The 14,313-nt window shown below is 40.6% G+C and overlaps 1 long non-coding RNA gene across 1 annotated transcript in view; it reads left to right on the plus strand.

Annotated features, from left to right (window-relative positions):
• Positions 1–13,333, plus strand: part of LOC144583254 (uncharacterized) — a 34,855-nt gene extending 21,522 nt beyond the window's left edge. The window contains exon 2 of the long non-coding RNA XR_013536952.1: positions 11,442–13,333. This is a non-coding gene — a long non-coding RNA (uncharacterized LOC144583254). The remainder of the gene's footprint in view (positions 1–11,441) is intronic.
• Positions 13,334–14,313: the final 980 nt, after the last annotated feature.

Here is a 14,313-nt window from a genome sequence, read left to right on the forward strand (position 1 = left end):
AAAGGCAAATAAAGCATCATCAGCAACCACAAAACCTCAGTCCAGACTCCAGCATAAATCAGAATGTAAATGTCAATGAAACCTGGCCAAATGTATAGGTAAGTCTCCATGCAAAGTTGTTGTTGGTATGCCATATGTTGGAATGATGAAAGAATTGTAAGACCCTCAATCGTTGATTAATGGGTAGGCATAATTTATCCTCCTTGTGTTGCAGTATCTATTGTCTAACCACCATACATCTTTTGACACACTCAGCTGATTTTAATAAATTGAGAATTCTTTTGTATACTGCTGCTCTCTCTCTCTCTCTCTCTCTCCTCTCTCTCTCTCTCTGTGTATGTGTGTGCCCACACTCACCCACAAATACCTATAGATTTATAGAGCTGCCTCTATTTTGGGACTCCGCAAGGGAGAAATGTCTATGGGGACTGTTCTAATGAGCTTTGGTGCTATCTGTTGCTACACTACAGAATGTAAATGGCCTGTCCCAGTGAAAAGAATGAGCAACAACAAGATCATATATTATTGACAACTTCCTACTTTCTCAGTGATGGAACAGGAAAAGGAATTGGTAGGGTGGGTGGGTTTCTAATCCTATCCTGAATGACATCTGAAATAAGGTCCAACAACATCTTTTCTTTTCTTTTGGGATGGTTGGCATGGATTTCTTCTTCTTCTGCACGGCTGCAGATTCTCCTACATGATTTATGCTTGAAAATCACTGAAAACTGGCTAGGCCCTCTCAACAGTGATGGACTTTCCTAGTACAGTGGTGCCTCGCTTAACGATTGCCTCGTTTAGCGATGAATTCGCATAGCGATGTGTTTTTTTAGAAAATAATATGCATCGCATAACGATGTTTCCTATGGGCGATTTTCGCTTAGCGAAGTTTGGGACCATGCTTCGCATAACGAATGCAATTTTAGGTCCCCTGCTTCACTTAACGATGTTTCTTTTTTCAATTAAAAAGTGTCTTAGAAGGGTCAAAAACGGTTCTAAATGCTTGGATTCGTTAGAGGACCCCCTAAGTCATGTGCAAACCTGATTTGGCTTTGATCTGACTTTTCGTTAATTTATGGTGAATTTTTTTTTTTTGGCCCATAGGAACCAATGGACCTGTCAAAATCTGACAGCGCCATGCTTTCCTATGGGGGAAGAAAACAATTCACCATAAATTAACGAAAGCTCAGATCAAAGCCAAATCAGGTTTGCACATGACTTAGGGGGTCCTCTAACGTACCCAAGCATTTAGAACAGTTGCTGATTCTTCGTTAATTTTTTGTGAATTTTTTCTTCCCCCATAGGAAATAATGGAGCTGTCAGATTTTGACAGCTGTCAAAAGCTGGGGGGGGGGGAAATTCACCATAAATTAACAAAAAGTCAGATCAAAGCCAAATTAACTTTTGCATCCGTTTTAGAGGGTGCAGAAGCTAATCCAAGCATTTAAAACCATTTTGACCCTTTTATGACACACTTAATTTTGCAAAAAATTGACTTTGCAAAGCCATTGAAATGCATTGAGTCAGCTTCAATACATTCCAATGGAGGAAACATTGTATCGTTTAACGATGTTTCCTATGGGTTTTTTCTCTTAAAGACGGCAATCCGTTCCAATTGGAACGGATTAACCGGTTTCCAATGCATTCCTATGGGAAATGGTGTTTCGCATAGCGATGGTTTCACATAGCGATGTGTTTTTTTGAACCAATTAACATCGCTATGTGAGGCACCACTGTATTGTACTCCCTTTGGAATCAGTGTGATTTCAAAGGGAGTATACTTACTCAGTGGTTGTTGTGCTTTCTCTGAGCTGTCACAGATAAGGTAGCAAAACACATCAGGAGCTAGCTGATTTTGGCTAGGAACCTGAGTGATCTTGCTTAAATAATCTTCATAGAACCCAAATTATTTAGTGTATTGCCATGTTGTAAACAGCATTAAGTGCATTCCATTTGATTAAGACATCTGCATAACTGGAAGGCTGGCATTCTCCATTGTCAGCATAATTTAGTCCAGTAAATGATGTCAGATAATCAGTCTTGTATTATTGAGTCTCCCTAATCAATACCCATGGCAACTTTTCAAATGTCTTATCATGAATGAGATATCTTATTGGTACATGCAACTTGGCAGGATGGGGGGAAAAAGAAGTAGTGGAAGCTGAGTTTGGGGTAAATATCCAGTTTTTTCATATCTGCCTGAAAATAGCATGTGCTCCCTGTGATGCTGCATTATCATTCATGGACATATGGTTTCTGGAATGAAATATTATAATATCTGAAATTAGATTTCAGCTATCAAGCCATTGATTTGCTCTGCCCTGAAATATGTTTCCAGGAAACATCACCTTCCAGATGCAGTAGTTCTGGGAATTAAGTCACAAGGCAACAGGTCAAGCAGGTAAATGTGAAAGGCAGTAGATTAAGTGCTCAAGGGCAGTGGACATTCTTTACTGATTTTATACTTTATTCCAAATGCGTGGTGTGCAGAAATGTTCACGTCCTACTGCTTACAAATGAGCATAGCCAGGATGTCTTGAAACCAACTAGAAAAGTGGAAATGAGCAATAGTATAAGCTGCATTTTATTGTGAATCGAGAGGAGAAAACACAGCATTTTGGACCAAAGCATTGTAAATGAGGATGCATAAGCCACTAGTCAGAGACAGGAAAGAGAGATGGAAGACTGGTTTCTCATCATCCCTAACGTGTTTGACCATTTGCGTAAGCATGTTTTTCACTTGGGTATTGCCACAAGAATGAATTCAAAGTGTTCCCGTGTTTAAAATGAAATGGTACTGGAGTTTAGGAGTCATCAGCTAAAGCTGAACATGGAATGAAAATGGTTCTCCATTTTCACTAAAGGTTTCAGCGTCCTGTGTTTGCTCCCATCTTCTTCCTGTTCTAATTTTATTCTAACAAGTAGATTCCATTCTTCCACTCTCCCCTATGTAATTATATTTATCTTTAGAATTTTGCACATTATTCTTCCTATAGACTCTCTCCCCACTCCATTCTGCTTCTTTCCAGAATTATCATTCTATTGTGGTTGTCATGAGATCAGAGGATGACATTCCTGTAACCAAACCTCGCTCTGGTTCTCTTTCATTATCTTTTTGCTTGCTTTGAACTGTATCCCAAAACAAAGTAACAGAAAATGAGAGAAAAAGTCAGAGAGGGAGATAGGAAAACGAACATTTTTGTATTCTTTCTGCAGGTGATATTTTATGTGTTCCTTAGCAGACTGCATATCAGTTCCTTAACAGGATACATATATTTAACCAGATTTATGCTAATAGAATATGTGCTTGTGCACAACCTTTGTGCAAAACTTTAAAATACCCCTAGCATTAAGAGTGCTGGAAAGATGATAGGAGAAATGATGAAAACAAGGAGTGGGGAGGATGATAATTTGGTCAGCTCATCTTTTACAGCTGCTGTAAAAGGCTGCTCATCTTTTACAGCTACATGTCAGGGTCTTTTCTAATATAGTGGGTGCAAAGTTTGAATTTGTCCAGTGAAGATAGTAGATAATTTTGTTTGCTTTGTTTCCAGTTAAGCCCTCACTACAGTTTCCTAATAGACTGGATGGAAAGAATCAAAGATTTTAAAATATTTGGATGTCTCAGAAAGCAAACCTGACAAGATTAACAATCCCTAGTAATGGGATAATGAACAATTACTGCATTTACTGTTATTCTAAGCCCAAATTTCACTTTGTCAAGAACAATTTATAAAGTAACTCAGAAAGTCCATGGTTTCCAGTGCACAGTAAAAGAGGAAAAATATGTTCCACAGGCGATTTTTACAAGATGACTTAATATGGAGCCATTATGGCTTACATCTTTCAGCCATTTCCCCTTTAATAATCTGAGTACCTATATTATAGTGAAGCAAAAAAGGGGAAGGGAACATCTGCTCTCTGAAAGATTTTGGGAAGGTAGATGTAGCCATGATAATAACTGTGAGAAAAATATACAGTGGTGCAAAAATCCGTGCAGCAAAAATCGCTGCTAAGCGATTTCGTCACTATGCGATTTTAAAAAGCCCATAAAAACGCATTAAAACCTGTTTAATGCGTTCCTATGGGCAAAAAACTGATTTTAAAGTGAAGATCCTCCATATGGCGACCATTTTCGCTGCCTCTTGAGGAATCTGTCCCTAAACACAGCGGGCGGCCATTTTTTTACCTGGTGGCCATTTTGGAACCGCCGATCAGCTGTTAAAAAATCATCGTTTTGCGATTATCGGTAAGCGAAACAGGGACCCGATCATCGCAAAGCAAAAAAAAATAAATTTTAAAACATCGCAATGCAATCGCTTTTGCGATCGCAAAATCTTCGTCGCTATGCGGTTTCGTCGCTAAACGGAGTGCCCGTTAAGCGAGGCACCACAGTATAGAGTAAAAAACATCTGGCTAATAAGGCATTGTGATAATGCTCTGGAGAACTAGAAAATAATTTGAAGCCATCTCTCATGAAACAATGAGGTAGTTAAAGAATCTTGAAAAATTAACCTTTCTGTGTTGCAAAGTTATGAGGAGTCACTGTAAAACAAGTACCATATCAGCAGAACAGGGCCTAGAATTAATTCTGAAATGATTAATTAATTGAAAAGGCACTATAGCTGCCTATTTTACAAAAAAACAACAACAACCTAACAGTGTTAAAGCACATTTTAGTATATAAAATATACCACATTTGGTCCCCCACGTCTGCAGCTTTAAAGATCAGCGGCCAGGCGGTGGGAAGGAATTGCTTCAAATCTTTAGAGCTGCTGTAATTAGCAATTTTAGCATGTGGAGCAATTGAGTTAGTTCATTCCCAACCCACCCACTATGCTCTGACTCATGGACACAAACCCTGTTGCAGAGTTTTGAAATTTTCCTCAACCACACAGCAGAAGTGCAAGCACTCAAAGAGTAAAGTAGCTTCAAATTCTCCAATAATCTACTATTCACTATAGTCACTAAAGAAGAAGAAAAATTTGGTTTGACTTTAAAATTGTGAATATATCAACAGTATACTAACTAACAACATGATGGCTTTGAACAACTCTGCTTCAATATATTTTACAGACATTTCCTACCAACCACTATCAACAGATTGTCTGAGGAAAAGCCCTCAGCAGAGAGGTGGGGTTCTCTTTTAATTTAGAACACAAGAAGGAACTATTGGTTAATGCTGCACAGACTGACAGTTTCTCCCTGGCTAGAAAGGTCCCTCCCAGTCAAACAAGCTAGAGGCAGCATGCAAGGTTGAAATAATCTCCAAAAACCACCTTTGTCAAGAAACAGATTCAGAGGAGTTTATTATATGGAGTCCATTTTGAATTAGGCCTGAGTTTGGAGCAAATTAGGTCCTTACTGTGGTAGTTAGAATTTTGTCCAGCAAATAGAAGGAGAAAACATATGTCCTGTCTTCAAGGTCAGTTTAGCGCAGTGCTAATTAGAGAACTGGTTTTAGCTGGCTTGATGGTGCAAGAAACCCCATCTATCTTTCTGAACCTTTGAATAAGGATGAAACCTGACTGGTGAAGTGTGTGGAAGAGTCTGGAAATGGACTTTAATGCATAAAAGGGAATTAGAAATTATATTAGTTGGCTTAGTTTATGTTTTAGGAGGGTACTATGCTCAGTTGCTATTCTGTTGTGTTGTTATTCTGGGATGCACTCTGTGTATGCTCTGAAGCTACACTGAATTCTATGCTGGAATATACAGTATTCATTACATGGCGAGTTAATTTTATTGTTGTCATGTGATCTAGTTTTTCCTAAAATGGTTTCTCATAATGATTTTTGCCTTTTCTTTAATAAATACAAGATCTTCTTTACATTATGCCCTGGTCATTGACTTGGGCCCCCTGCTGCTAAATCCATTCTTGCCCTTGGACTGATGGTGGAGTAATTTTGGGTGTTAAATGTGGGTGGTGGCAGTAAGTCTGGTGTGCTTTGTCAAATTGCACAGATTTGTGGATTTTTCCTAGTAGCCACAGCCGAGTCATAGCTGGACTGGCATGCTGGAAGCTGGTGGGTTCTGCAGCCAGTATTACAGTTTGTTCCATCCAGGGCTCACACATGCTCAGGAGAAAGGGGGGGTAGAGTGCCAGAGTGGAATCTGTGGGGCCTGGGATACCCACATCCAGAAAAAGAAGGACGAGAGTGTTGTGCTCCCCAAAAGGAAAGAGAGATGGTGATGATGATTTTTTAAAAAGTGGTTTTTCCTAACATTCATCAATAATCTCACCTCTAGATGTTGATGTCCTCTAAATTTTGGTTCCTCAGAACAACATCCCAGTTGCTCTATCCTAGTTCCAGGCCTCCGGAACCGATAGATGTGCTAAGCAAGATGGACAAAGGCCTCACCGGGTCATGCCGGTGAGGCTGAAAGGAAAATAGTCCAAAATTTTGAAAGCTGAAAAGCCTCCTCCCAGTGCTATAGAATACAGTTTGACAGGAAATAATTGACTAAGAGGTTTAATTATGACCTGCACAGCTGTGAAGCCACATAACAGCCCAAATGGGAAGATGCTCAGTTGACTAATGTACCAAAGATGTAATTGAGCACAGCCTTGAAAGGAGCACTAATCTTACAGATAAACATATATCATAATGAAAAAGGAAGGTTTCTGTGTCCTTTATGAGTGGTTTGGGGTCCAGTTTTAGTCTGGGAATTGTAGCAGCGGTCTTGCCAATAATTTTCAGCTAAGACATGTCCATCATTTCTACCACAAAGCATACCCAATCTGACTCACACTCAGAATACACTTCTTGTCTACCAAGCATCACCCAGAATCTGAATGTATAGTCAGAGAAACTGCTAAATTAATGGTTCAAGGTATGCAGAGACTGAATGGTTACTTTATTTTACTTTATTTAGATTTATACCCCACCCCTCTAGACAAAGTCTACTTGGGGCGGCTTACAAAAAATGATAAAATACAATAAAATAATATAGTTATTAAGACTTAATAATAGAAGCAACTAACTAGTGGATATTTACATTATCAAGATGGGAAATTAAAGAAACAAAACAGTTAATTGACTGGAGGGAAGGCCTGCCTGAAGAGCCAGGTTTTTAAATGGCTTTTAAAAACACCCAGCGAGGGAGCCAGGCCATCCCTGCTAGCTTTGTCGGGTGATTCGCGTAGACCTAGGTGGGAGAAGGCGATCTGCCAGGTATCGAGGTCCCAAACCGTTTAGGGCTTTATACGTCATCATTAAAACTTTGAAATCAATGTGGAAATGAATGGGCAACCAATGCAGAGCAGCCAGGGTGGAGGAGATATGCTGATATTTCCTCACCCCACTAAGGAGCCTGGCTGCCGCATTTTGCACCATTTGAAGTTTCAGCATCAATTCTAAAGGCAGCCCCACGTAGAGTGCATTACAGTGGTCTAATCTCGAGATTACGAGCGCGTGGACAAGAGTAGTGAGGGGCCCCCCATCAAGATATGGTCGCAGCTGGGCAATCTGCCACAGGTGGAAATAGGCAGAACGGACCATGGACGCTACCTGGGTTTCCATGGTAAGCACCGGGTCCAGGTGTATCCCCAACCTGTGAACCTCACTCTTTGTGGTGAGGGTTGACCCCCCAAAAGAGAGGGAGTCACCCATGCTGCTGATGGAAGGACCACCCACCCTCAAGACCTCCGTCTTGTCCGGGTTCAGTTAATGTTTACTTTGGAGCATGCCCAACTGAACTGAATGGGGCTTTTTCCAGATAACTGAGGATGTGATTGCATGGGGAAACAGATCATAATTTGAACCACTTGGGGAGCAATCTCATACAATCTATTTCCTGGCAATCACACAACATGTGGGGAGATGCGCTCCAGCCTGACTCCAATCTCTGACCAAGCAGGACCTTTTTGGTCCAGCTGTAGGGCTATTGCTTTTGAGGGTTGGACTGGAGTAATTCCAGGGCAGAATGAGGGGCTACCTTTAAGCCAGATCACCTTTCTGATGCAATCAGACATGTGGCATTGCAGCCATCTGATCACACTCTGACTAGGTTACTGCAGCCTAAACAAGGCTCTGCTCTCTATCATCCCTCTTGATAATGACTAAGAACCAGAATTCTTTACTGCATCCAAGAGATGACATGGTCATGTTCTTTGACTTCTAGATGAATGCTGTAGAAAATCTACTTGGCACAATTACATTTACGTGATTTCATTTTCATAGTAAGGAGCCAATCATTTTAAGTAATTATCTTTTATAAGAAGTATTTAGGTTAATTCAAATCAACTACAGTTGCACTCAAGCATGCAAAATCACAACAGAATATTAATTACAGTGGTGGAAAAAGGAAAGCCTGTAGTACTTAGATCATTAATTGCATCATTGCTATATAGTATTAGAAATGGGAAATATTTTGCCTCTCTCTCTCTCTCTCTCTCTCTCTCTCTCTCTCTCTCTCTCTCTCTGTGTGTGTGTGTGTGTGTGTGTGTGTATGTGTGTGTGTGTGTGTGTGTGTGTGTGTGTGTGTGTGTGTGTGTGTGTGTGTGTGTGTGTGTGTGAGTACAATTCTGAGAAATCTCCACTAGCTATACTGGCTGGGAAGTTTGGGGAGCTGTAAAATGTTTTTAAAGCTCTGATATTTCCACTCTTGGCTGATAGGGACAGGAACAGCTAACACAGGGCACTCTAGATTTTAATGGCTTTAACCAACAGTATGAAATAGCAGCTGTTAGATATTAGATAACTTCCATGCTGTGAATCTGAATACAAAATGAGAGAAAAAGCATTTCTTGACCTGAAGGTATCTAGTTATTTTCACACAATCAAATATGATTAAGGAGAAAAGCCAGTATCCTATTCAAGGTAAACAAGCACAGGAAACTCCGAATTGAAGTTAAACAAAACTTAGAACATTAGTGTATAATATGCAAAATATCAACAAAAGTGTATCAACAACTAAGCAAATAAATAAAATGTAGTCAAAGTCTTGGATCCTTGGGGTAACTGGTGAGCTCCGAGCATAAATAATTGCCCACTGCACTCGTTTTGTGGTATTAGACCACATTTGAATGGACTTTTTACTCAACACTTCCAGACCTTAGACTTTGATCTTTTATGAGTAGGAACACTGGACTGCACATATTTATACTGGAAAAGTTTATCATATAGAGTGGTTGTAATTGACCAGATAGGCGGGATATAAATAGAATTAACAATGATGATGATGATGATGATGATGATGATGATGATGATGATAATAATAATAATAATAATAATAATTTGCTTAGTATCAGACCAAACATTGTTAACATATATTGTCTGATGGTTTTATATAAGCTGCTGATACACTTTTGTTGATATTTTTGCATATTATACACTAATACATGGCTTGTTAAAATAATCAAAAAACATGTAGATTTTAGGCCAGAGCTCTTTCTGTTAGGTATAATACCAGAAAGTGTTGATAGACAGAATGTATATTTAATAATGCATATTCTAACAGCGGTGAGGATTATTTATGCACAGTACTGGAAAAATGAAGGAACACCTATAGATCAAGAAATAAATAAAAAGATATTGGACTGTGCAGAAATGGACAGGCTAACATTGAAAATCAAAGGAAAAGAAGATACAAAATATTATCAAACATGGGACTTATTCTATCAATGGTTAGAAGGATGTTGTATAGATTAGGAGTGTAATGTGTGTAGTAGTTGTTTTACAAATGATTATAAGCTGTACCCTGGTGACACAATGTTAAATCAGTATGGATAGATTTATATAATAAAAAAATGTTTAAAAAAATGTCCCCAGAGATTTTGACTTCGATTCAGTCCATTTATATGGGGTTCCTTCATGCGTATAAATTATATCTCAGTTGTATTCTTGTTCTCTAGTGTTTCGTTTCCAGAATAGCAGCTGTCAAATCTTGTGTTCTGGTAGGTTGAAATGGTTGGAGACAGGTTTCTGTGAATGGTGGTTTCTAGTCGGTAGTGGTAATATTCAAATCGATCAATCAACCGCTCAGTTGCTGGATCAACTGTGAGATCGATCAATCAATCAATCAGGACCTGTCTTCTTCAGGCTTCCTCAGGCCTTTCAAACATAATGTTTTGGAAGGATCACTGTCGATCTCTACAACATGTCCTTCTAATATTTTTACTGCTTTGTCACATGTCTAAGGGAAGGTAGTGTTGACCCAACTCTGACAAAAAGGGGCAACTAAAGCTGTGTCTTAATTTGTCCTTCAATTTCCGCTGCAACTGAAAAAAAAAACCCAGGCATTGAATCTTCATTCAAAAGTGAGAAACTGGGGAGGCTGCTGGTTGCCACAGAGATGAGAGTAAAAATTAAAGACACACAGTCTTCAGTTAACTCGTAAGCAAGGCAAAGTGCAAAAATTCTGAATATCAACCATGAGAATTTCGCTGAAATTTCTCATTTTATAAAAAAGTCCTAAGTGAATTTCTCTTTTATCAAATGGAATGAGAGTGGTCAAAATTCTCTAGGGAGAAACGTTCTGCACAGCACCAATTTTGACCCACATGTTGGAAAGACAGCTTCTCCATATTTCTGATCATGATGTGAATTTTGATTAAGAAGAACAAGGGACACCTCTGTTGCAGTTCTTCACGTTTTACAGATTATGCACAAACACTGAGCGGCATTTGAAAATGGGTCCTGAAATATCGTCAATGTAAAAATAAGACCAAATATTAGCAATCAGGCGGAGTGAATTCGCAACCACATCTCTCAAGAACATATATTACATTACTTCGGCAAGAATGACCAAAGAGGAGTTGTGCGTCCCATTCGGAGCTTTTTGAAGTGGAATTGTTGTGCCCTTTAAAGCTGCCTTTTCCTATGAAGTATTCTTGGCTCTTCTGTATATATGTTTGGCACAAAATGGAGGTAACTGAATGAATCTTATAATATAGGCATAAAATTTATCAGTCAGGAAAGAGTAATATAATGAGGTTATTAGACCAGGGGATCAGCTAGATTTAGATCTACTGATAGGTATCACAGTGATTTGCGCTATCAAGAATTGGTAAAATGGGAATGCATTGAACCACCTGTGTAGTTACACCAGCAGTTCTGGGCACACCAGGGCAAAGAATGTGATGGTAGCTTCTTGACCCTTAAAAGCAAAGAAATATATTTATAAGTGTGTGGTCTGGAGTGATTTAAATGTGTGTGGACTGGAGTGATGATAATTTTTCAGGTGTTATAGAGATAAGGTCAAAAAACCATGGAAAGACTGAGAAGGATGATCTGTCAACATCCTCTTAACCGATTGTGGTTTTGCAAGTATGTTTTTTGGTGGCTGACTACTGGTTTCACTAACACAGATACCCCCTCCCCTTCATCATCACAATACAGTGATTCTGATGCATGCTGAGGTTCTCTATTATGATGCGCTTATTGTTCTGGGTGGGGGCAGGGCAGCAAAACTTACTGGTCCATTTTCTTGGGATGTAGAGGTAAGTGAAACTCATGGTCAAGGAGAGAGAAGAGGACAAGGCCTGGTCCCTAGTTGACCTGGGGGAAATGAGAAGGCTTCAGTAACATAGAAGGAAAGTACCACAAGACACACATTAAACAACACAGTTTCCAAAAGGTAAGCAACACATCTTGCCTTGTGTTTCCAAGGAGGAAGAAGTCAGCCAAACTGTTTCTGGATTATCAGTTGATTGAATGTTCCTTGTTGCCACAATAATGAAATTTATTTTTCCCAGTGGAATAGCTATGGCAAATTGCCTCCATCAAGATATTAACAACCAAATACATAATACTAGCCACGCCCAGCAAAACAAAAATGCTCAAGAAAGGAAGAAATGTGGGGAAGGTAATTTTTAGCATGCTTGAAAGGATTAATAACTCTATTTTTAGCATTCATACAGTGTGTCTTCACTCTCCAAAAAATGAGGTAAATATATTTATATATGCCATTTGAATGTCATACGTTGCTGCTGGTTTTTAATTGTTTGGTTTTGTAATATGAAAAAAAATGCAACATATTAAAAATATTAACCATTAATTATTTCCTTTCCTCTATGACTAAATTCTTATAGTTGCTGATCTCCTTGAGTGTATCTGTGCCTCCCGCCCCCCCCATTTTTATATTTCAATCTAAAAATAGAAACAAATGGCAAACACTGAAGTACATATGAAAGATATTCTCCAAATACAATCTAGGAACCTCCGGATCTTCTCCAAGTACAATCTACAAATCTAGTAGAGGAATTTACATTTAGGTATCATCTTCGTGTAAGTTACTCACTTTTGCAATCAGGTAAGAAAAATTGTTTTATTGCCTTTCTCCTGAGGGCCATGATTTGAAAAAAATGTGATATACAAAAACATTAATCATGATGTATTAATTCATTTCATTTCCCACCCATAACTGTATTCTTACTGTTACTGGTCATTGCAACATAGAAACTAGACCGTGAATTAGCCTCAAAATATCTGAAACAGGTTTTTACTACATAGATCACATTTCAACTTGAGGTAAAAAATAACATCTTTGAGAAGAATAATGATTGATCATTAAATTAAACAAACTTATCCTTTGGTCTGAAAATGGAAAATATTCAATGCATCAGGAGACAGCCATCAATGTGAAAAACGACAAATGGCCAATCCAAGGCGAAGCCTTGTGAGAACTCTGAACCTAAGTGGAAAAGTGGAAACCTAAATTAAATTAGGTTAATGAGGACAAACCAAGAATCAGGTAAGTCTTCCAGCATCTCTTTGAGTGTATCCGTGCCTCCCCCCTCCTCATGTCCAAATGATTCAAGAAGCAGGAGGTGGTTATGAGTACTTTTAGCTGGGCTTGTTTAATGCCTCTTTACATGACAACAGACCTTATATTCCAATCTAAAAATGGAAACAAATGGCAAACACGGAAATACATCTGAAACTGAAAGGGACCTAAGATCTTCTCCAAGTACAATCTAGGAACCTAAGAATCTTCTCCAAGTATAATCTATAAACCTAGTAGTGGGAGAAACATTCATGCATCATCTTGGCGTAAGTTACTCACTTTTGTAATCAGGTAAGAAAAATACTTCTCTCCTTGTCCACCAATTTATCCACCAGACCATCAGCAAAACCTTTTGTTCCGGTGGCAAATAATGATGCCTGAAGCTTCTTTAAACGGGTAAGTTGTAATTTTCATGCTCAAAAGAAAAACATACAATGAATCTACAATCTGTATTTCAAATCGGACTGAAATGTTTGCATGATTTCAATCACCTTGAAGGATACAGAATATTATTATTACAGTGGTGCCTCGCATAACGATGTTAATTGGTTCCAGAAAAAAAAAGTTATGTGAAAACATCGTTATGTGAAGCACCATTTCCCATAGGAATGCATTGAAAACCGGTTAATCCGTTCCAATTGGAACGGATTATCCGGTTTTCTCTCTCCCCGTGCGGCTTGGATCTGACCCACGGCAGCTACCTCAGCCATGGCTGGACACCCTAGAGTCCGGCCATGGCTGGGGTAGCCGCCATGGCTCGGATCCAAGCTGCGGGGGGAAGGTGGTGGGATTGGGATGCCTTTCAGGCATCCCGGGCTTGGATCCCACCAACCGCCGGTTACCCTTTAAGCGGCGGAGACAGGCTGGGGGGTGGACCGGGGAGCTTGAAGCCTCTCCGCGCCGCCTACCCCGGCCGTTCCCGGACTTCCAGAAGTCCGGGAACAGCCTGGGTAAGCAGCACGGGAAGGCTTCAAGCTTCCCGATTCACCCCCCAGCCTGTCCCCGCCGCTTAAAGCCTCCTTGCGCCGCCTACCCAGCCCGTTCTCGGACACCTAGGTGTCCGAGAACAGCCTGGGTAGGCGGCGCGGGGAGGCTACCGGCATCGGAAACAGGCTGGGGGTGGACCGGGGAGCTTGAAGCCTCTCCGCGCCGCCTACCCCAGCCGTTCCCAGACTTCCAGAAGTCCGGGAACAGCCTGGGTAAGCAGCGCGGGAGGGCTTCAAGCTTCCCGATTCACCCCCCAGCCTGTCCCCGCCGCTTAAAGCCTCCTTGCGCCGCCTACCCAGCCCATTCTCGGACACCTAGGTGTCCGAGAACAGCCTGGGTAGGCGGCGCGGGGAGGCTACTGGCATCGGGGACAGGCTGGGGGGGGTGGACCGGGGAGCTTGAAGCCTCTCCGCGCCGCCTACCCCGGCCGCTCCCGGACTTCCAGCAGTCCGGGAACAGCCTGGGTAAGCAGCGCGGGAAGGCTTCAAGCTTCCCGATTCACCCCCCAGCCTGTCCCCGCCGCTTAAAGCCTCCTTGCGCCGCCTACCCAGCCCGTTCTCGGATACCTAGGTGTCCGAGAACAGCCTGGGTAGGCGG

Source organism: Pogona vitticeps, chromosome 5 (assembly GCF_051106095.1).
Source record: "Pogona vitticeps strain Pit_001003342236 chromosome 5, PviZW2.1, whole genome shotgun sequence".
NCBI classification, from domain to species: domain Eukaryota; kingdom Metazoa; phylum Chordata; class Lepidosauria; order Squamata; family Agamidae; genus Pogona; species Pogona vitticeps.